Genomic DNA, 14,968 nt, shown 5'->3' with positions numbered 1-14,968 from the left:
TTTATCTCCAACATCAAAAGAAAAGTGTTAAAATATGAAATTATATTTTGTATGCCAAACAAAGCCTAATTTAAGATTGAAATTTTTTGCATTGTGTCATTATTTTTATGACCACCTTTCTCCTCAAAATTGTCTGTACATTAAATATATCTTATTTTCATTATGCAAATAAGCAATAAATGCAAAAAAGTAAATAATTGAATAAATACATACTTTTTTTTTTTTTTTACTTCTGTTTTAAGTCAATGTAAATTATGGATATTATTTGTAAATTTTTTATTATCGTTTTAATTAAAAAGGAATAATTCATTGTGCCTGGCCTGGTTTTTATTACTGAATTAAATATTTTTTCAACTTTAATGTAATGATAATTTTTGGGGTAAGTGTGCTTAATTGTCTTGACTATAATGCCATAATGAAAAAAGCTTAATGGTCCTAAAATAGACTTCATTGTCTTTGTGCAAAATATATATATTTTTTGATTTTGAGTTGAGTCATGACCTTTCAGGACATTTCTTTGTAAAATTCACCCCACCACCTAATGACCCATGAAGGTCTTTGACTCAAACATAGAAGCCTGACCTTGCATTTATGGGGTCATCAGAGCTCTCATAAATTTGCTAACAGACATTGAGCTGCCAGAGGCTGTTTTCCGGGATAATTCCCAGCATATTCCCCACAAAAAAAGATACCAGGATAGTACATTGTACTGTCAATCTCTCTTTGGCTCAATAAATAATAACAATCTGTAAGTGAAAAAGACAGGAAAGAGAGATGGCTATGTTTGTGTTTTATGCTTACTATTGGATACATTCTGCTTGATGAAGTCTGCATTTGAGCTATTGCGTTTGCCATTTACAGTACATACAAATTCTGTGTGTATACACTTGTGTATCTGCATACAATGGGGTTGAAATTTGCTGAGCACACTGGGATTGAAAATGTAAGAAAAACCTGCAAATAAACAAAACATTTAGGATTTGATTTTTTTTTTTTAAATAAATGTTATCTTATAAAGTTATGATGTGAAACTAGCAAAAAAAATTCGGCTGATTTGTAATGAAAGAAAAAAAAGTGATACATTTAAAAAGTGGAAAAGAGAAGAGAAGTCTCTTTCCTGTGAAGCTGTGCATTGTGAGTAGAGTTGTGTGTGACTCTTGCCCTGAGCCGTGCTGTGCAGACGACCGTCTCCAGCGCTTCTCAGCTACTTCCTGTCCACACACACCCCTCTTCCTGTCCATAGAGGGGAGCTATTTTAATGCCAGTGGAGGCCTGTGATGGCCAAGAGTGGAGACACACTGACTGCTGACTGTGTGTGTGTGTGTGTGAGGAAGGATTCCATCAGCTTTATGGCTTTGATGATTGAGGAAATCATGAGAGGACTAGAACAATGATCTCACTGTTCTTCCTCAATCCTCTTCTAATAAGGAAATATCATTTCTAATTATGAAACTTCTAGCTAGTTTTTATGCTTCAAAATATTAATGAATGACCAAAATATTAAACTGTGTACTTAGGAAAGGGCATTTTTAATGTCTGGTTGGGGTACAGTATGTTGTAATTTGTGCTTTACCAATTTTACTGATTAGTTACAATAGTTGTTGGCCAAAGCACTGATTTAATATTTTAACACTTTTAAGTACAGTATTTTGTGTTTACATGCCCCAATATTGTCTCAAAATTTGTGTAAAATCAATTTGATCTTTTTTCCTTGGCAATAATGTTGTTGAACATGTCCAATAACTGTTTGTAGAGACTTTAAGGTCAGTTTTCATACAGTTCATACAGATTTTCTTCTCTTCCTAGTAGTTTGAAGTAAAGTGGGTATATTTACTAAAGTTGTGTGGAAGGCCAGAAGCATGTGCTTCACATTCATCACGCTTTGCACACTTACAGAACAAACACTTTCATACATCACATGATCTTTTTGGAAAGTTCAGTCAGAAAGGAATGTACAGAATGGAGAAATGATGATCTAGTGTGATAAACAACACAGTGTCACTGTGCAAACTGGTGATTTCACAATGAAATACAAAGGGAAGTGCAGTGCATTGTGTAGATCTTTCTGATCAGGAAACAGTGCAAGAGTTTTGTAACTTAACGTGGGAATAAGACTAATTGTCAGGGTATAAGGTTACTTTATGTTTCAGAAGTATGACTATGAAGTGAAATATGCTAAATGATGGATAATTCATGTGAAAATTTCTGGCACCCATATTACATTTAGACAGAAGAAAATGTATCTTACTTTTTTGAGAGAAAACTACATTTAACTTCGAGCTTTTCACAATAAAGTGCAGTTTTACAGAGACTATAATGGTGACCTACAAACCCTCATTGAGACGGCCAAAATACCACTTGTCCGCAGCAAATAAAAATCTCCCTACAGTTAAAACTGACTTTTTCCACAGAAAAATAAGCAGAAGCATAGCAAAATATATATACAAATAAGAACTGTAACCCTAAAGCAAACACACAGGGACAATAGACCTATCATTACAATGTAAGATGAAATGTTTCATCATGTCCAACACTTTCTACATCAATGTTGACACACAAATATTTTGACAAGAGAGAGGCATTGACCTCGCTGTTGTGTAATATGGTTGTGGAGAGAGGATTGCTTTTCTAGTGGTCTAAGAGGCCATTGACCGACAATGCAGACTAAATGCAACAATCATGGGCACTACTAGAGTGCATAAAAATGATGATAGAATCAGACATTTCAAGGGTGAGTTGAAGGGAAAACTAAGTAAAAGAATAGCACAAAGCTTAATTTTGGAAAGATTAATTAGAGCAGAATCTCCAAGATTGAATTGAGATACTCGTACATATGCCACATTCTACTAGCATCAGATAAAAGAGATGCTGATTGTCAGTCTTACATAAGCCAGGCCGAGAGATAAAGAGGACAGCCTGTCTCCTCCTGCCTCACAGGCCTCAGGGCGGAGGGAACCGGCTGACTTACCGTCTCTTCAGCCTCCTTAACAAGCACAGCGTCCCACCCCCCCAAACGCAGGTTATGTGAGGATCTTTACCAGCAATGATTCACAGCGCTAATTCTTCTGTTTTTAGGATCAGCCTTAAGCCCTGAATGTCTGGTACTTGCTGTGATATTAGAATTGAAATGTCTTACCATCATTTTTGTTTATTTTACTGTCTTATTTTGTTTATACAGATGATATTCTGCAGATTAAAATATCAGAAGGCTGTAGAAAAAGAAAAACAGAGGAGCAAGGGAAAAAGAAAAGAACTAGTCATTAGATGCCTGTTGGTGATTTTCTTCACTAATGTTTTTCTTATACCCCTAGTATTTTCTGAATTTGCATACTAAACACTGAAGATGGGAAATCATTTAATAATGCTGTCACCAGCAATGAATACATCTATAATAAGTTAGAAATAAAAGTTTTATCTTATAGGTAGTTGCTTCTAATCTAGTTTTCATTTTTTTTTTAGGTTACAATGTGATCAATAAAAATGTATATGAATTGTTTGTGCTGCTGCTGTGTTGAAATATATGCCAGAGATGTGGTGTTTCGCAGCAGATCAAATTTATTTTTAGATTTGCCTTTGGTTCGAGAATCCCCAAACACACATATATACAGTTGCTGTTGAAAACCTGGGCTAAGAATTGAGAAAGTGCATTGCAATGAGTCATTTCTATAGATCATGTGCTTTTTGGACTGAATGATGGTCATTAAATGTCATATTATTTCTCTAGATGGCAGCGAGCTCAGCTATATGGTTTAGCCAAACATTTTAATTTTCATTATTTACTCGACCTCATTTCATTCCAAACAAGAATTCACAGTGAACACAGTTGTGAACACGCTGTCAAGTTTCACAAAAGTGGTCCATATAACTTAGAATCAATGATGACGTATTTGACAGCTCATGCTCATTTTATTGAAAAAATCCATGAGAAATTCTTAAAATAATTCTCTTTTATGTTTTCCACAGCTTAAAGGGATGGTTCGGAGTAAAACGAGTTTTTCCCAAATCACGGAAGTGACGTAGACGCCCGGATTAGCGGTAACATAAGCCATCAGGCAAGTGTTATTTAAATAAACTCCTGATGTACTTACAAACTTTCCAACGCCTTGTTTTATGAGTACAGAACCTATTTGTACTTCTGTAGAAGTTTGGTACCATTCTGGGCATTATTAGTGGGGTAATTTACGAGATACAGCCTAGGAGGATCCATTAGCCCTTGCTCTAAGCCATTCGGCTGATATCTCTAAATAAGCTCTAACTTTAACAATGTTCGACCAAGGGAAAAAAGGCTTCTGGTGTGGGTGTTTGGCTCGAGGCCATGGTGCAAAGGATCCTAGGTTGATTTTACTCCGAACCATCCCTTTAACTAACAATGAATGGCAATGTTATGACATGAGGTTGAGTAAATAATGACATGAATTTCATTTTCATTTTGCCTGAACTATTCCTTCAATAATTGTTGAATGTACTTCAATGTAGTTCTCCACTTTAGAAAAGTTGACTGTTTTACTGTCCCACGAGAGGTGGATGCTGTTGCTGGGATATTGTTGCCTGGATACCATTGTTTCCATGTGTGGCCTGTATCTTTCCGTGGTCAGATGAGACGCCTACAGTTGTGATGTCAAGTTGCAGCCAATCAGCTTGCAGGATGAGCTGTAGAGTGCTTATGCAAGAGGTAAGAACATACAGCGTGCATACAAATGAACTTAGTGTGCACACAGTCTGAATACTGATCAGCTGACACACACACTCACACAATTAGACAGAATGCTGCACTGAATTAGAAATGTTTCATTTTCAGCTGGAACAAAAGAATGAAATTAACTAATTAACTTTAATTCATACAAACCTTTACTTCTAATTATGTGTTTGTGTGTGTGGATGAGAGAAATTTGACTCACATCTTCATTAGCACATGAATAACCATTCAAGCCTTTAACACACTTCAGTCACTCACTGAAAACAAACAACTCACAAGCTCAAAGCCGTGCCATCTTTGAAAACATACAATGCACTTCCCATCCCCCGAACCCCTGAAAAAAACTTGGCTGACAACACTCCCAACGTCACTAACTGCTTTCATTTCAGCTGAGCCAAAAGAGCCCAAATAGATTTTTTACAGTATCTGATTTTGGATGATCTGATTAGAAGTGGATTTCATGTGATATAGATATAAATGGGGTCCAATGTGTCTTGTGATTTATCACTCAAACCACATTTGAGGGGGTCAGGGTGTTGTTTTCTCCCTTTTTTTCTCCCTGCAGAATATGCCCTATATGGTGAGGGCAATGGTAAAGGGACCTTAGGCCTGTAAAGCCTTGTAAATCCTGTCCTGATGAAGTTCTGCAGCCTGAAGCTGGAACTCCGGATGGGATCAAGGAGTCAACTGCACCGGATCTTCACTGATACTGAAGGAAATTCATGAGTCATCCTGCTGGACCTCTACATCAGCTGACATCCCTTTCTCATGGACTGAGTGATAAAAGAAGATGATTTTTGTGAAGTATGTATACCATGTTTTGCACACACTGTGAAAAGAAAGTTTTTAAATAGTAAGATTTTTTTAAAGAAATTAATAATTTTATTCAGCAAGGATGCATTAAATGTATTACAAGTGAGGGTAAAGACTTGTACATTGATACAAAAGATTTATATTTATATTAATCAAAGAATCCTCAAAATATTAAGCTGAACAACTGTTTCAAGGATCATGTGACACTGAAGACTAAAGTAATGGCTGCTAAACAATTTGCTTTGAAATCACACAAATAAATTACATTTGAATACAATTAAAAGTTTTTTTTTTAAATAGTAATAATATTTCACAATATTAGCCTACTGTTTTTACTGTATTGGTCAAATACATGCAGCATAAGAGACTTCTTTCATTAAAACATTAAAAAATCTTACCGACCTGAAACTTGGAAATATATTACTAAAGAAATTAGGCTACTAGAAATCACTTTTTTCAACTTCAGTTTCAGTTCTATTATTGAAACATGATGTTGCTAAACTGTTTCTGCAAACAAAATATTATTAGATCAGAGCAAAGAATGCAAAAGAAGTGCTGCTTCAGGGTGTAAAATCTCAGTGCTCTTTGGTTGTATGGGATACTTGAAATCTAAGAACTTAGAAACTCCAAGGTACTTGAAATAAGTAGAAAAAAGTTAAAAAGCCTTTATTTCATTGATGACTTAAACATTAAAATTGGTGACAGATCCACCTACACGTTGCGGCCAAACATGCCTTCGTCAGGGTGTGTGTAACAAACAGCATCTCAGGTTCATTTTTAACAGCAGTTAATTAATCAAATTACAAACACCTGGTCACTGTGTGTAAAGAGACAATTAAAGGACAAGTTCGGTATTTTACACTTAAAGCCCTGTTTACAGATCGTTTCTGATGAAATAGAACGGTTAAGATACAATTTTGGACAAATGCTGCTGTCCCGAGAATTTTAGGTTTCTTTCGCTTTCCCCCCACCAGTAGACTGGGTGTATAGGTGCACTCGAACACTCCTTCCTAAAACGCATTAAACTTTCGTTTACAAAGACGTGAAACTCACCGAGTGGTCAGGGGTGTCCACTGATATGCTCACACAAAAATCGCTGCAAAAGTTGCTTTCCAACAGGTGTTTTACCATTCGTTGTAAAACTGTGGACCTATTTTTCCAAACGTCTCGCACCCGTAGATTCTTCCGTTGAGAGCTTGAATAATAGACACTCCAGCCCAGTTGGTGGCGATAATGCACCTTTGCAAGCAAACCACTGGCATTTCATTGTTTGCGATCATAGATGTATATATCTATGGTTTGCGATCCGCCGTAAAAAAAAAAAAAAAAAAAAAAAACACGAAGAAGAAGAAGAAAACAACCCCTGAACCCCATTTCAGTTTCCGGCGGCGGAGTAATACCATACCTCACAGCACATCCAATGCAAGTCAATGGAGGAGACAAAAACTACGAGAAAACCTGTTGGAAAGCATATTTTGCAGCGATTTTTGTGTGAGGATATCAGTGGACACCCCTGACCACTCGGTGAGTTTCACGTCTTTGTAAACGAAAGTTTAATGTGTTTTAGGAAGGAGTGTTCGAGTGCACATATACACCCAGTCTACTGGTGGGGGGGGAAGCGAAAGAAACCTAAAATTCTTGGGACAGCAGCATTTGTCCAAAATTTTATCTTAACCGTTCTATTTCATCAGAAACGATCTGTTAACAGGGCTTTAAGTGTAAAATACCGAACTTGTCCTTTAAGATAATTGAGATAATTGACCTAAAAAGACCTATAGAGGAAAGAGAAAAAAAAAAAACATATACCAAATTGCACAAAACACTATTGTATATAACTTCTTTTTTATAAATCAAATTACATACATCGAAATTCAAAAAATCAAACAATGTATAAATCATACAATGTACAGCGCAACCCACAAAAAAAAAAAAAAACACTATACCAATATCAAAAATACCAATAAAGCGTGCAGGTCAAAATGCGCAAAACTCTATTGTATACATAACTTCTTTTTTATATATCAAATTACATAAATCAAAATTCAAAAATCAAAAAATGTATAAATCATACAATGCACAGCGCAATCCACAAAAAACACACACAAAAAAAAAACCACACCAATATCATAAATACCAATATAGTATACAAGTCAAAATCCACAAAGCACTATTGAAAACATAATGTAACTTTTTTATAAATCAAAATACATAAATAAAAATTCAAAAATCATACAATGTGTAAATTATAAAAATACACAGCGCAACCCACCACCAAAAAAAAAAAAAAAAAAAAAAATCATAAATACCAATAAAGTATACAAGTCAAAATACACATAACACTATTGTACCACTATTGGCCGCAACGCGTAGGTGGATCTGTCACCAATTTTAATGTTAAAGCCATCAATGAAATAAAGGCAATGAAATTGTGTGTGCTTCACTGTATTTCTTCAGAATTACTCAAATGGAACAATGCATAGAGTATAAAACTCATGCACACATTAGCACATTCACACAAATTCAAATTCAAACATGCATTCAGACCATGCTCAAGTAAGAAGGAAGTTAGATCAGAAAAGAGTAAATGTCTGAGTGTGTGTGTGTGTGTGTGTGTTGAAGGTCATTTTGAAGGGCAGTTGAATGTTATCAGTGCTGGTTCTAATGCCAGGAAGACTTTCTTGAGTTATGTAACATGTTACAATGGCATTCCACTCACTGGACAATAAATTGACCACTAAGGCTCCAGGAAACAATGAAGGGTGTGTGTGTGCGTGTGTGTGTACTGTGTAATGTGTATGCATGTGTGATATCCTCTACATTCTTAACCTGATGCCACAAAACTGCAGCAGTGAAGTGAAACTAGGTTAAGATGCCACTTCAGGCTGTCTGCAAAATCTACAGATCCGACAGGTTTGTCGTGCATGCCTGTGCCTGTGTGTGGAAGCGAGCAAGTTGTTGAGAATATGTTCACTTCTATCATTCTTTGTGTCATTAACGTTCTCATTAGCTATTCTCATTATTGAGCGGTTTAGCATTTCGGATAAAGCCGCCTGTGGAACGACTGAATTGGGGGTGACTTTGGACCAATCAGCTGTGAGAGTGAGGTGTGTTTCTCTTTTTTTTCCAACAATGAGAATCCAGGCCAAGTCCTTTGGGATCTCTCAGCTCATATCCAATTCACTTTAACACAAGCCGTCCTTTCTGTTCTGTCTCAAATTTATTGTTTTCATCTCTCTGACTCATCTCTCTCTCTCTCTCTCTCTCTCTCTCTCTCTCTCTCTCTCTCTCTCTCTCTCTCTCTCTCTCTCTCTCTCTCTCTCTCTCTCTCTCTCTCTCTCTCTCTCCTATCTCTATCCTTCTCTTTTCCTTTCAATCGTGGTTAAATATTCTCTTTGTATGATCTTGTCTGGGTTGTGAGTGACTCCTTGTCATTAGCTGTAAGTAAGTGGAGGCATTTTCACAAATGAGGGATGAAACGTGCTTGTGTCCGGCTCCGGTCCTCTTCCAGTCAACTGCCGCTATCTAGTTTATAAGAGTTGCACATTCACTGCATACATAGTACTATCAATATCACATTGAAAATTATTTTGCCTTGTTTTCCAATAAAAATTCAAAAACATAAATGTTTGAGAAGTCAAATTGGATTAGATATTAAAGGAATAGTTCACCCAAAAATGTCCAAGTTACTTTTTCCTCCATACAATAAAAGTGGATGGAAACCAGGGAACTATTCACTCCTATTTATTCTACTTGCTTTATGCATAACTCATACCGTATAACTCAAATATACGGTATTAATTGTGAACATGTTTTCATCAAACAGTATATCAGGCTTTATATATAGTTTTTCTTTAATATTATAATCAATATAATTCATTATAATTTTATAATAATTATTTAAAATATACAATATAAATGTAAAATATAATTATATAAATTATAAAATATTATTTTATAAATTATATATTTTTTTATATAATCTTTATATTGGCTAAACCTTTATATACAAATGAAGTTTGAATGATGAGTGTGTTAACCGTTGAGATTGGTAACAAGACAGTTGTGCAACTATAGACAATTTTAAATGCATTCTTCTCTATTTACCAAAAGACATAGAGCTAAACTATGACAAGAGCTTAATATAGACTACCAAAATAATGGGATTCTCCTCACTATATCCCTGCTGCTTAAAAACATTCATAGTTTCTTTCCTTCCTTCTTTCTGTCTTATCTCACCCATCTCGTGCTTTGACCTTTTCAGAAATGCTGAGCAGTTTAGGGACACAGATGATACACACATGCCCTGAGTGCTGGGTATGTGTGTGTGTGTGAGAGAGAGAGAGAGAGAGAGAGAGAGAGTGTGTCTGTGCGCAGCTTATGTCTATAACTTAACCTCATGTCATATTTGACACGGTCACTTTCACGGTCTTAAGCATGACATGCATTCAAACACGCTAGCACACTGATGCTGTGCATCCAGTCTGTTGTTGTGTCAGTCAGGGCATAATCAATCTGTCCCTCAATCACTCTCTCCACGTGCAGAGAATGTGAAAGCACATATACAATCCTCCCACTGCTCACTAAAACAAAACAGATGTTGCACACATATGCTGTCATTTAAGCCAGTCCCATTCAAAATGGGCTTTAATGAGTGTAAATGGAATGAGGTTTTAAATTTATGTTTGGGAGGAGCATCTAGTCCCGCATGTAATACAAAGGCAAATTATGTATACAGTTTTCACAAGAAATATTTAGACAAGCTTAAAAATGCCTTGGAGAACAATTTATCAAATCAAGTGGCATGTGCAAACAAACTTACTTTTTCCAAAGATTGGCAGTGTAGCAAGACCAAACACATGTTAAATGTATGAGCTGAGGCAATAATCAAACGCATTCAACTAATTCCAGTGAATCGTTTCGTTTGGACAGTCCAATTTTTAATGCACTACTGTTTGTGGTAAATGTTTTTGAAAGAAGTCTCTTCCATACTCACCAAGGGTGCATTTATTTGATCAAAAATACAGTAAAAGCAGTAAAAAACTAGAGAACTTGAATATATGTGACCCTGGATCATAAAACCAGTCTTATGTTGCACGGGTATATTTGTGGCAATAGCCAAAAAAACATTGTATGGCTCAAAATTATAGATTTTTCTTTTATGCCAAAAATCATTAGGATATTAAGTAAAGATCATGTTCCATGAAGATATTTAGTAAATTTCCCACCTTAAATATATAAAACATTTACTTTTGTGAATGGATGCAGCACAATCGCCAATAGAAATGGACAACTTTAAAGGAGATTTTCTCAATTTTTCTGTAACCTCAGATTCCAGATTTTCAAATAGTTGTATCTCGGCCACATATTGTCCTATCCTAACAAACCATTCATCAATGGAAAGATTATGTATTCAGCTTTCAGATGAAATCTCAATAAAAAAAAAAATACACATAAGACATATATTGAAATGTGATTTATGCTTGTGATGCAAAGCTGAATTTCCAGCATCATTACTCCTGTCTTCAGAGTCACATGGTTCTTATAATATATTAATTTGGTGCCGAAAAAACATTTCATATTATTGTCAATGTTGAAAACAGTTGTGCTGCTTAATATTTTTGTGGTTGTTTTTTCAGGCTTCTTTAATGAATTGAAGGTTCAGCACTGATTTGAAATAGAAATCTTTTGTAACACTATACATGTCTTTACTGTCACTTTTTGGTCAATTTAATGTGTCCTTGATGAATACAAGTATTTATTTCTTTAAAAAAATACATAAAAAAATAACTGACTCCAAACATTCAATCAGTAGTGTGTATTGCATTACAAAAGTCCTATCAATCTAATGAATCTGTGTGCTCGGACAGTCCATTGAAAAGTCTCATTTATTGTAGCGAGTATTGTATCATAATTGATGTTGTTCATTCATTCTTATACCTCATTCTTATTGTGCCTGCATGCATACAGCTCTGATTAAATTATAAATTAGGCCTATTTCATTTTTTAATTTTTATTTGTAAAAAACATTGTTGTGAAAGTCTTCACAGACACAGACACACACTGTTTTCACGGATGCCCCTGTCGAAGCATCATGATATGTCTCTGCTTTTTTCACTCCCACACTTATCTCGTCCTCACCGCAGAAGTCTGAGGAACGCTGAATCCTGGGAGATTCAGAATCCTAATGACTCATCATGTTTGATAATTTGACACATCGTGACTGTTCAGCTAAAGATGACGGTGCTGGCATCGGTTTTTATCTCTCTAGTGTCTCTAAACCACATTTTGCAATTGTCTTCTATAAAAAAAGTGCATATTATGGTTTGGAGATTACATTTCTTATTTACCTCCTGTCAGTGGCCTTGAATGTCACTCATTGCAGCCATTTTTATCCTACACACACACACACACACACACACACACACACACACACACACACACACACACACACACACACACTTAGTACCAAGATGTAGCAATGCATCAGTCATAGCTACTCCTCCCACTACACCTGTCAACCTTCCATCCTTGCCATCTCTCTCTCTCTATTTCTCTCAGTCTGAGTGGTATATTGGCAAATGTACCACTACCTTATAAACTTTTTAAAGGGAAGACTGAAGCAAAATTGTACATCTCTCTCTTTTGTACTTATATTTGTGTCAATCTGTCTGATTTAATACACCCCCGTCTGTCTGGCCTGATTTCACGTTATGCATTTTACATCTCAGGTTTGGTAAAATGCGAGATTTCACGCTCTCACGTGTAACTTATTCTGTTTGCCTCTGAAGCCTCATCAGCATGTGAGGGGAAAGAAGCTATTCTGAGAGAGAAAAAAGAAAAGAGAGAGAGAAACTGTGTCCCCAAAGATATCTTGCCTTCCCTGTAGCATAGGGAGAGATGAGCAGAGAGTCATGTTTATTTTATAAGACTCACACTCTCTCTTTTATGTGTGTGTTTGTGTGAGAGAGAGTGTAACTTTGAAAAGGAGCTGAGCATTTGGAAAGAGAGGAGAGAAGAGGGCAGATGATGTTGTTGGTATTGTGGTGCCTGCGGGGTTTTTTGGACTGAGGTACTAATGCTCCAACAGTGATCTAATCTTTTCCACAAAACACAACTCAAATTACACTTCACACTCACGGATACGGCAGAGGATGACTCAACATTTATATGAAGAGATGTGAGGAAGAGGGGAATATTTGAAGAGTTCAGATCTGAAATTTTCTTCTAGAATGATCATTTTTTTCAGTAATTTCAATGAATTGGCAATGGAAATGACCTATTAATTGTCATTTAAGTGAAATTACTGAACTGAAATATACAAGCTTGATAAAAATGATCATTCTAGAAGAAAATTTCAGATGGCACTTAGAGGCTTTTGCATCTGAACTCTTCATTTATCTCAAGATTTATCTCTACAAAATATTAAGCAGCACAAAATTGATAATGATTGATTTCTGAAGGATCATGTGACACAGAGGATTGGAGTAATGGCTCATTACCTTTTAAAAATATATTAAAATAGACTTTTTTTTTAAAATAATATTTCACAATATTACTGTTTTTTACTGTATTTTTGATCAGTCTTGCGAGCACAAGATGCTTGTCCAAAAGATGAATTTTTGTTTTTGAAAGACCTACATTTTTTCAACACTATCTCTCGACCAATTTGTATGAATTCGTACAAATGATAAAAAGATGGCTAATTCGTACAAATTCGTACGACCTCACTCGTACGAATTTGTACGATTTGTCTAAACCCACGTGATGGGTAGGTTTAGGGGCGGGGTCAGGGGTAGGTCATTCGTATGAATTCATACGAATTGGGCAATTCGTAAAATATGTATGATTTTGCAAACGAGATTTTTGCGTAATTTTTTCGTACGAGTGAGGTCGTATGAATTCGTACGAATTAGCCACCTCGTAGAATTTGTACGTTTTCCCGTGAGATCGGGTAGATTTTTTACACTATAGTACATGAAACAACTGAAAACTGAGCAATAAAATGTTCTGTAAATGAATTGCAAAATTACTTTCCACTTAGACACATTCACACCACAGTTCCCCATTTACATTTTCTCTCTTCTGATGCTCTGTATAGTTTTGAAATTCAGATTTGTATCCTTTGACTAACAACTTGAGACTAGTGAGAAAACAACTACAAAGGCACAAGAGAGAGAAATAGAGGTTCTGTGTCAATTCATATCAAAATTGTGAGTTTTAATATCTTATCTTGCATACTTCCAGGAAGAAAAACATTTCTTTAGCTTGGGTTGTACACTGTGTGCCTGACAGTTGGCCAGTGTGTTGATGATGAATAAACTACTCTATAAATAATAGATGCCCTCTGCTGCTCTGCGCTTTGATTTACTAAATATATGCATACAGATATCGATTGATTAAAGGTACAATCCAAAAGCAATGATATTTGCTTTATGCAGAAAGTTTATCTGCATTTAGATGGGTGAAGTTGACCCAGAATGTGTCCAAAAATAATAACAGGAATAATCCAGTCTTATACGTTGTTGTCCAGTGACATCCTATGGGTCATTCTTATATAATGTGGAGCAGCTGTTACTCAAAACAACACATCAGGAACTTATATCTGTGATTTACGGATATTTGAAATAGCTCATCTTTTGTACATTTTCATATTTCACAGAGCGACTGATTATATCAGATAGATTATATGAGACTCCTGTCACTGCTGATGCAACACCAGTCTTACGATGAAAAATGAAGAGAATGAGCCATGAAACGCATGTAATAATCTTATTTTCCAACAGCAGTTTATTCTTCGGTGGCTTCTTGCTCTTCGCGAGGTATTTTGGGTTTGATTGGGCAGAGCAGACAGCAAGATCAGTGATATGCATAAAATGAATACCTCTTTTGTCCAGGATGAAAGGTGTTTTTTTCTTTCTTTCTCAGGTTGTCTCTCGAATAAAAGGATCCAGTCTGTTATTGTGAATCAAACAGCTCTCACAGTCAAGATGGGAAATACATTTTCTCCTTATCTGTAATTTGTGAAATTGCCTCTGCGTATATGGCATTTTATCTTTCTTTTGTCTCCAAAAAGCATAATTTTTGTGTGTGTGCGATTCAGATATCTTTGATGTAGGTTTAGAGCTATGAGTCATATAGTCTACACAAGGTTTGTCATCCACACTAATCAAGTAAATGACCACTGAGATTTCACGAAATGATTTTGCCAGCTGTGTTTGCATGATGAATAAAAATTAGTCGCTGCACAGTGCCAGCCTACTTGAAACTGTCAATTCATATACAACACTCAATTAATTAATACGGTGACAGTTTAGTCGCTGTTTTTTGCTTGTCTGTTTATTAACTCTTATGGTATTTTAAAAATGTTTGGGTATTAATAATAATTTATAATAATTAATAATATAAATATTAGATTTATATTCATAATGCATTTACATTTATGCATTTGGCAGATGCTTT

This window comes from Scardinius erythrophthalmus (genome assembly GCF_964197995.2).
Source record: "Scardinius erythrophthalmus genome assembly, chromosome: 15".
NCBI lineage: Eukaryota > Metazoa > Chordata > Actinopteri > Cypriniformes > Leuciscidae > Scardinius > Scardinius erythrophthalmus.
Note: the sequence above shows the minus strand (reverse complement) of the source record.